This window comes from Coregonus clupeaformis, unplaced genomic scaffold (genome assembly GCF_020615455.1).
Source record: "Coregonus clupeaformis isolate EN_2021a unplaced genomic scaffold, ASM2061545v1 scaf0079, whole genome shotgun sequence".
NCBI lineage: Eukaryota > Metazoa > Chordata > Actinopteri > Salmoniformes > Salmonidae > Coregonus > Coregonus clupeaformis.
The window spans coordinates 335,607-346,143 of NW_025533534.1; positions in this window are offsets into that span (position 1 = coordinate 335,607).

Below are 10,537 nucleotides of genomic sequence, written 5' to 3' on the forward strand. Positions count from 1 at the left end.
TTCTATCGCCCATATTTTTTTGTAAATATATATAAAATATATATATATATTTTTATATATATTTTCCTTTATTATTTTCCTCTAACCCTACCATCCCTCCCCTAATTGGAGTAAACTAATGTACAACAACTCTTAGGCTTCTACTTCCAGCTTATTCATACTATATACATTTTACGGACACAGTATATTTTACATAGTTATCTTTTGTTTGTTTTTAGTCCCATCCTTCAGCTCCACTCAACCCCTCCCACCTATCTCTGAACACCATCCAGTTTTGATTTATATTTGCCATATCTTTTTCAGCTGTGCTGTGATGTTTCACAAAAGTTCTGAACCTTTCTATTTTCATAGATTCTACATGTAAATTAAAGATAAACATTTTGGCTAAGAGTTGTCTTATATTATTGATCGATTGACTATTACTTTTTAAATCACCAAGCAGTGCTATTTGCAGAGTTAGCTCCAAATAAATGTTGCAATTCTTCAGCCATTCTTGAACCTGCGACCAAAAACAAGCTACATATGGACAGTACCAAAACAAATGATCTAATGATTCTGTCTCTTCGCAGCAAATTCTGCAGAGCTGGGGTGGTTGTATTGGTTGCAATAATTTGGTATAATAATTTAAATTGAAAAACTCTAAGTTTTTAATCCAGCGTTGTTTTGTGTATCAGTTCATAAAACATGTGCCGTGGAATCGGTACATTGAAAATCTCTTCCCAACTATTTTGCAATCTATATGGCACAGCTCTCAATTTTTTGGTCCTTATATTAAACTTGTATACTTATCACAATTTTCTTTAGCCAATTTTGCTCTTTAATGCAGGGCCAACAAACAAGTTTCTTACTTTCTCCCACTTCTACTTGCCTCCTCCATTTTTGCTGTAATGCTGTAATTAGTTGGTTGTAATTTGAGTAGAGCAGACATTTCCATATATGTTTGTTAGCTGCATGTGAGACATAACACCACCATATTGGTTTTTTATCTATTAGTATATTTGAGTTTAACCATAATATTTGTTGTAATATTTGTTCTGTCTTTTCTGGTGTATTAAACTGAAATTGCAACCAACTTCCTATGGCTTGTTTTAAGAATAGTGATATTTTGGAGATTATTTCATTTTCAAATAACCGAAAGTTAGTTGTAATCTGAATAAAGGGAAAAAGGCCATTCTTGAACATGGGGTGAGACATTCTTACAAATCTGCTGGAGAACCAGTTCGGATTTAAGTATAACTTTTTAATGACTGAAGCCATTAGCGAGAGGTTTAATGCTTTAATATTTAATCATTTCTGCCCTCCAAATTCATATTCATTATATAAATAGGCCCATTTAATTTTGTCTGGCATAAGGTTCTTATTTGTTTCTATATAGAGCTCGCCAGTTTGTAGTCCTAAAACCCGGAAATAAGTTACCTCTGGTTTGCTCAGCAATTCCTCTGTTGAAAATGAATGGAGCCTGTACAACGCCATAAGCAAACAAGAAAATGCTCATCCAGAAGCGGCGCGCCTAGTGGCCGGGGACTTTAATACAGGCAAACTTAAATCCGTTTAACCTAATTTCTACCAGCAACCAGAGGGAAGAAAACTCTAGACCACCTTTACTTCACACAGAGAGACTTATACAAAGCTCTCCCTTGCCCTCCATTTGGCAACTCTGACCATAATTCTATCTTCCTGATTCCTGCTTACAAGCAAAACCTAAAGCAGAAAGTATCAGTGACTCGCTCATTACGGAAGTGGTCAGATGGCGCGGATGCTACGCTACAGGACTGTTTTGCTAGCATAGACTGGAAAATGTTCCCAATGGCATTGAGGAGTATACCACCTCAGTCATCGTCTTCATCAATAAGTGCATCGACGACGTCGTCCCCACAGTGACCGTATGTACATTTCCCAACCAGAAGCCATGGATTACAGGCAAAATCCGCACCGAGCTAAAGGCTAGAGCTGCCGCTTTCAAGAAGTGGGACACTTATAAGAAATCCTGTTACGCCCTCAGATAAACCATCAAACAGGCAAAGCGTCAATTCAGGACTAAAATTGAATCCTACTACACAGGCTCTGACACTCGTCGGATGTGGCAGGGCTTGCAAACTATTACAGACTACAAAGGGAAACCAAGCCGTGAGCTGCCCAGTGACGCGAGCCTACCAGACTAGCTAAATGCCTTTTATGCTCGCTTTGAGGCAAACAACACTGAAGCATGCATGAGAGCACCAGCTGTTCCAGACGACTGTGTGATCACGCTGTCCGTAGCCGATGTGAGCAAGACCTTTAAACAGGTCAACATTCACAAAGCCGCGGGGCCAGACGGATTACCAGGACGTGTACTCAAAGCATGCGCGGACCAACTGGCAAGTGTCTTCACTGACATTTTCAACCTCTCCCTGACCGAGTCTGTAACACCTACATGTTTCAAGCAGACCACCATAGTCCCTGTGCCCAAGGAAGCGAAGGTAACCTGCCTAAATGACTACCGCCCCGTAGCACTGACATCAGTAGCCATGAGGTGCTTTGAATGGCTGGTCATGGCTCACATCAACACCATCATCCCGGAAACCATAGACCCACTCCAATTCGCATACCGCCCCAACAGATCCACAGATGACGCAATCTCAATCGCACTCCACTCCACATTATAAAAAAATGGAAAGAATATGGCACCACAACAAACCTGCCAAGAGAGGGCCACCCACCAAAACTCACGGACCAGGCAAGGAGGGCATTAATCAGAGAGGCAACAAAGAGACCAAAGATAACCCTGAAGGAGCTGCAAAGATCCACAGCGGAGATTGGAGTATCTGTCCATAGGCCAACTTTAAGCTGTACACTCCACAGAGCTGGGCTTTATGGAGTGGCCAGAAAAAAGCCATTGCTTAAAGAAAAAAATAAGCAAACACATTTGGTGTTTGCCAAAAGCCATGTGGGAGACTCCCCAAACATATGGAAGAAGGTACTCTGGTCAGATGAGACTAAAATTGGACTGGGAAACTGGTCAGAATTGAAGGAATGACGGATGGCGCTATATACAGGGAAATCCTTGAGGGAAATCTGTTTCAGTCTTCCAGAGATTTGAGACTGGGACGGAGGTTCACCTTCCAGCAGGACAATGACCCTAAGCATACTGCTAAAGCAACACTTGAGTGGTTTAAGGGGAAACATTTAAATGTCTTGGAATGGCCTAGTCAAAGCCCAGACCTCAATCCAATTGAGAATCTGTAGTATGACTTAAAGATTGCTGTACACCAGCGGAACCCATCCAACTTGAAGGAGCTGGAGCAGTTTTGCCTTGAAGAATGGGCAAAAATCCCAGTGGCTAGATGTGCCAAGCTTATAGAGACATACCCCCAAGAGACTAGCAGCTGTAATTGCTGCAAAAGGTGGCTCTACAAAGTGTTGACTTTGGGGGGGTGAACAGTTATGCACGCTCAAGTTCTGTTTTTTTGTCTTATTTCTTGTTTGTTTCACAAGAAAAAATATTTTGCATCTTCAAAATTGTAGGCATGTTGTGTAAATCAAATGATACCAACCCTCAATTGTGTCTGGAAGTAGCTAGCCAACGTTAGCCAGTTAGCTTGGGTGCTTGACTGCCATTGTGAGGTCAGAACGCTTGGATCAACCGTGCTCCTCGGCCAGAGCGTCCAGTGTGCGCTCTGAACGCTCTGAGAGCTAACCGCTCAGAATTTAAGAACGGACAATCTGACAGCGCTCTGAATTTACGAACACACCAAATATTAGCTAAAGTAACATCATAGTCAGCATAGCTAATAGAACGATAGTTACCAGAGTGTAACGATTAGTTACCGGAGTGTAACTCCAGTTCTGAGTTGAGCGGAGCCGCATAGGGGAGCTCTGCTCCTATTGGTTTACCCACTGCCCTAAGGCAGCAACAGCCTGAGACAAAATTATGCACACACCTGCAGCCAATAGGAGTACAGGTGTCCCTATAAGAGGGGACGCTTCCCCTCAATCAACCTCCCGAGATATTTATCTTCAGCGAGACTAGAGAGGGTCGGCAGGGCCTTAAGTCCTATGGGGCTCTGCTCCACTCATAGAACTGGAGTTACACTCCGGTAACTATCGTTCTATATCGTGGAGCTCCACCCCATAGGGGAGCTCTGCTCCTATTGGTTTAAGGCGGAGCGCAACACTCCAAAATGTACTCCCTGCCGAGCCCAACACTTCCCATCGAAATGAAAAGGTCGGGCCTAGCAATGGCTGCGACCAAGTCCCGCAGTACTGTAACCCACTGTATCACAATACACTGTGTCACAATATACTGCGTCATCGGTCCAAATCCGCCCCACCTAGTCCAATGGCAACACCAATGTCTAGTGGGCAGATCACCAGAATACGGGCCATACTAATCTGTACTAGCAGATAGATGGTACCTCAATATCCTGTTACAACAATACCGACCACTAATGGAATGACACAAAGTGTCACTCTACATTGTGTACACGGTAGCCCGCCCCACTCAATCAATGGAACCCCAAAGATTAGTGGGCAGATCCCAGAACATGATTACATGATTCATACTAATCTGAACAAGCAGATAGATGACGTCACATTCCGTCAAAATTGTCATGACCGGTCTAATAGTACCGTAACCAAGGTTACTACTATTATCCCTCATCATCCCGCCTCAACCCAGTTATTCACTGGTGGGCAGATCAATACATGCCTTCTACTGTACTGAACATGTCAGTCAGGAATCATGCTATAATATGTCCTTATATCAGAAGCGGACCTGAAAGAGACCTGTCTCTTCGGTCCTGCATTCCTCTCTCTTAGCTCAAGTCCTTCCCTCAGCCACGCTGAGTACAGACTGAGCCAAAGAGTTAGAAGACATATCCAAGAGATAGAAACTGATAAATGGAGACGGTGACGACCACGACGCCGCTGCACAGATATACTCTACCCCTGTTCCTCTGAAAAGGGCAGTAGAAGCCGCTACTCCACGAGTGGAGTGGGCTCTAATACCCTGAGGCAATTGTCGCCCCGCTGCCTCATAAACTGTCTCAAAGCCTTCGCAAAGCCAATGAGACAGACGCTGTTTCGAAAGTGGTCTACCTAGTGCAGCCGCACCGTGACACACAAACAGCTGAGGCGATGACCTAATCGCTGCTGTGCACTCAACGTAACACGCCAAAGCGCGCACTGGGCACAGGCGATGGAGCCTTTCCTCTCTCCTCTCCCCATGGGGAGGGGGAGAAAAGCCCACAGCTCCATGGTCTGTGATCTATATGAGCTCTTAATAACCTTCGGCATAAATGCCGGGTTAGGACGTAACACCGCTCTGCTCAAATCGCCATTAATGGCAAGGCAGTCGGGTCTCGTCGAAAGAGCACACAAATCACTGACGAGCAACAGTGCCGTCTTCATAGTCAGCATCTTGAGGGGTATTTGATTCAATGGCTCGAACGGCGACTCACAGAGAGCTTCGAGTACCAAAGCCAAATCCCACTGAGGAAGCGTGGCTCTAGGCATTGGCCTAAGCCGCCACATTCCTAATAAGAAACGTTTCACTAGAGGGTGGCTGAAGACAGTGTCTCTGCCAAACCCCTCGTGACAAGCTGAAATCGCCGCTGCAAACATCTTAATGGTGGCGGGCGTTCGCTGCTTATCAAACATAAACTGCAGAAAGGAGAGAACACTCTCAACCTGACAGTTCATAGGGTCTACATTCTCTGTGACACACCATTGTGAAAAAGACGTTCCATTTACTGGCATACACCCTGGAAGTGGAACCGGCACGTGAACCCTGTATGGTCCTGATTACTGAATCAGATAACCCACGGTGCTCTAGCCTGTCCCTCTCAGGAGCCAAGCCTTCAGTGGTTGGCCGATTATGGGCAATCGCCCTGTCGAGCCTCCCGCCTGAGACAACGTGTCCCGTCGATGTGGAATTGGCCAAGGTGGCGCAATCAACATCTGACTCATCTCCACGAACCATGTAGCCCCTGGGCGATCGGGGGCCACCAATATTATTGACAGCCCGCCTGATCTCACCCTGGCTAACAGTGGGAGAATGCAGGACAGCGGTGGGAATGCATACAGAAGAACTCTCAGCCACGGTTGGTGCGCAAATGCGTCCCTTCCCAGTGGCGGTTCGTCCTGTTCCCTCAGAGAGAACCATAGGGGACAATGCGCGTTCACGCGTGACGCGAATAAGTCCACCTCGGCTCTCCCGAACTGTTCCCAAATTTGGAGAAAAATGTCCGGGTGCAGACGCCACTCGTCGTCACGAGGACCCCCTCGAGACATGAGGTCTGCCCCCACGTTCAAATAGCCCGGAATGTGTGCTGCTCTCAACGAGCGAAGGTGCTCGTGAGCCGACAGCCACAATTCCTCCGCCGACCGGTGGAGTGCAGGAGACCTGACTCCTCCCTGGCGATTTATGTAGGCTACTGTGGTCCGGTTGTCTGAACAGACCAACACATCGCAACCCCGAAGGGTAGACGCGAAGTGGGTCAGAACCAGTCGAACCGTTTCCAACTCCAAGAGGTTGATGTGGCGACTTGAAAGAGGCCACACCCCTCCTATCGCTTGGGTCTGACATGTCCCTCCCCATCCCGTCAGAGACGCATCTGTGAAAACACTGGAATGCAGGAGGACACTTTGCCTATCGGGACTCCGTGCGTGAGAACGCGTGGGTCTCTCCAATAGTTCAGATCTGCCCTGAGCGAGAGAGGAACCACCACCAACCGATGACGTTGACTCACTGGGTCTAGTCTTAGTTGGGCGAACCAACGCTGCATCCTGCGCATGCGCAGGAGTCCCAGCGGGACCACGAAATGGGCTGACGACATGAGACCCAAGAGTGACATGACTGACAGCGCCGTTACCGTGTGATTCGGACGAAACCTTCTCAGGGCTAGCAACAGTGCTACCCTTCGAGGGTCCGAAATTCGAGCCCTCATCATTACAGTGTCTAGCTGTATCCCCAGGTAGACAATCTGATGACTGGGCCAGGGCGCGCTCTTTTTCCAATTCACAGCGAACACCAGACGCGTGAGATGAATCACTGTCTGTGTCGTGTGAGTGAACACCAGTTCTGCTGATGGGGAGAGAACCAGTAGGTCGTCTAGGTAGGCTAGTAGCCTTATTCCCTGACGACGCAACGGTTCCAATGCCGCCTCCACACACTTGGAAAACGTGCAAGGTGCCAGGGCGTACCCGAATGGCATCCTCGTGTACTCGTACGCCACCCCTTGAAAGGCGAATCGCATAAACATTCTGTGATGCGGCTGCACCCGCACATGAAAGTACGTGTCCTTTAGGTCTATGCTCGTACAAAAGTCTCCTTTCTGGACACATTCCAGTAGACGTTTTGTCGTGAGCTTTCGGAAGGGCCGTTTAGCTACGCTCTCATTGAGAATGCGTAAATCCAATATCGGCCTCATTTCCCCCGTCTTTTTGGGCACCAGTAAATAGGGCGAATATAGCCCTTTGTTCCTTTGCTCCTGGGGAACCACTGTGACCGCCTCCTTCGCCAAAAGTTCCGTAATCTCTGAAACCAGAGCGGCCACTTTTTGGGGCGTTTTCATCACCATCTCCACCACCCCCCTGAATGGGGGAGGGGTCCGATGGAATTGGATGGCATAACCCTTCTGCAGCGTCTGGTCTAGCCAGCGTGAGAGGGTACAGCTTCGCCGCCACTCCCAGCAATGCAGAGAAAGCGGAAGAGCGCGAAGCTGTGGTACATTCAGTAGGAAGGACCTGTATTCCTCGATGGCCCTCGCCGCCGCTGTTCCCCAGCACTGAGGTGGTGGAACAGCCCAAGGCGGGCCTCCCATGAAAGGGAGAGGAAACATAGGCGCGTTCTGAGAGAAGCGGGGGCGCCAAAGCATTGGTTACACCCGTAACCGTAGTATTCCGGCCCTCCGTGAACGCAGCACGGGTCTGAACTGCACTGACCGAGGCGGTAGCCTGGGGCAGAGCGCCATCCCGGGGCAGAGCGCCATCCCCGCATAGCGATTGCGTCATCAATCCATTACCTGGTCGTGACTGCATTCTGCTATGAGAGACCTTCACAACAGCACTCCTAGGAGTCTGTGGTGTGAGATCTTTATGAGGTAAGCTAAGGCTGCGCCTTGCTACCTTTATCACACTCGCTTCTTGTGTGTGCTCAGCTATGCACCCTAGGTGGGCTGAGCTACACTCAGAGTAGTGGGGGAGAGACATAGGGCGTGAAGTGTTCTGAATGTTCTCAGACGTGTTATGGAAAAAGGGCTCTCTTGTGACAATGTCAATAGGAGCCAACTCTTTATTGCACACATCAAAACATACAGTCTCCTCCATACCCTCAACAGAACGGTGGGGGGGAATAGTGGGCTCGGTCGTACTACGTGCCGAGCCAGCTCCCATTCTCTCCCCCTCGTCCCGTCATTGGCGCCGTCTCTTGTGAGCCTCCTTAGGGTGCTGCCACGTCGACGCCGTAATCACCTCCCTCGCCGGTGGAATCGTCGTAGCCACGGGTGCCGCTGGGGGGGCGGGGCCCACTCGCTTGCTGCTCGCGGCTGACGTCTGACGCCTGGCGTGCCGCCTCGCTGTAGATCCTGATCTACTGGGGGCGTTGGAGGTAGACGGCTTCTGTGATGCGTGGCTAGACTTCCCTGCCAGTGGCAGGTGTCTTGCCAGCTGCATCTTCTCCTCGACAATCTTGGCAAAACGCTCCGTCGCCTCTTTGACGGTGACTCCGAAGAGACTGTCGTCAGAGAGGGGGGCGTTGAGCAGTGACGCTCTGTCGGCCTCTTTCATGGCCGTTAAAGACAGTCAGAGGTGTCACTCCGTGACCACCGAAGTGGCCATGGACCTCCCCGCACATACGGCCGACGCCTGAGTTAGGTGAAGAATAGCGCCAGAAATTCTGGACGCCTCTTCCACCTCCTCACTCGTGAGCTCAGTCCTACCCATTGTTAAACGGGACAGAGAGGCCGCGAGGAGGGCAATATTGTTAGCTGCTGCTACAGCTTGGGCTCCCAACGTGAAGCGCTTCTCTGCCAGCTGCGCTGTGAGTCTGTCCTTTTGTGGCGGCAAAGTGGCTTTTTTGGAGGAGGGCCAGGGACTCGAACCCGGCACTAGATACGCCTCCATGGCGCTCTCGAGCCTGGGGATTCCCTTGGCAACCATCTCTCTTCCTTCCACTCTAGTGAATGGGAGGTACGCTTTAGCTGGCGAACGCGCCGCTAAAGGTGCCTCCCATGAGCCCTTAACATATTTGCTGAGAGAGGGCATGGCTGGAGCCAATGGCTCTGCCGCCCTTCTCGGCCGAGAATAGGGTCCGTCCTCCATCATATCCACCTCCACACGGGGGGGAATGGGGGGCAACGCTATCTCTAGTTGTCTGGCAGCCCTCTTAATGAGCCCAGGAAAGTCTGAGCGCAGAGAGGCCGCTGCGAAGGACAGGGCTACTGATCTCTCAGAGCCCGTGTCGTCATCGTCCAGGGAGTTACAAGACCTCTCACTCTCCACTGGAAAGGGGGTCTTGGTCTGGGTCAGAGGGACGGATTGTTCCATCGGAATATCCATCTCTTCCCCATCCTCCCTGTCATCCTCAGAGTCAGCGCCCTCAGATGATGCCTCAGAGGCTGAGGCTAACACTGAGAGCACATCCTCCAAGGGGATATCCTCCTGAAAAACACCCAGCACTGCTTCCTCTCCTTCAAAGGAAGGAGGGCGCAGCTGGCGCAAATAGGGGGATCGCTGATTCCATCCTTGGCGTGCTGCGCACCCAAACACACGAAACAAAGGTCGTGGGAGTCCGCAGCCACCATGGAGGAACAGCTGCATTGAGCTCTGAAAAGAGTTTTTGGGGGTGGAACATTTCCTGGTGTGCTCATTTTAGGACGATGTCGATGAACTGGAAAATCGACGGCGTAATCTCGTCCTGAGTCTTCTCTTCGTCTCTTCTTAGCTTCTTCAGTCTATCGCTGAAGATAAAGGGAGGCTGATTGAGGGGAAGCGTCCCCTCTTATAGGGACACAGGTACTCCTATTGGCTGCAGGTGTGTGCATAATTTTGTCTCAGTCTGTTGCTGCCTTAGGGCAGTGGGTAAACCAATAGGAGCAGAGCTCCCCTATGGGGCGGAGCTCCACGATATAGAACATATGAACTCTCCTAAGCATGTGTTTACCACAGGCTTTGTCCAACAAACCATGGCGGAGTTAGTGCCTACAAAAAGACTCCATTACTATTGCTCTCTACTCGCTCTGCCTTTATTGCAAGATAATCCACTCCAGTGCTGCTGTATGCAGGAGCAGGACAACATAATAGCCTTACTACTTAGGAGTTTAGTTCGCTACCTTCTACTGTACAAGTCTTGCCAATAACATAGAAGGTACTTTGTCAAAGTGCCAAGGATATCACACTCAAACTAAACATAGTATAATGCATCTCATCAGTTTTTATGAAGATGATTCACATGGAATGGATGGGTGAACAGTATTTACATGTCTTGTTGTAACTTGACCCAACAATCAACATTAGTAGGCAACATGTGAATACCCTGTCTGTACATGTGTCATCATGC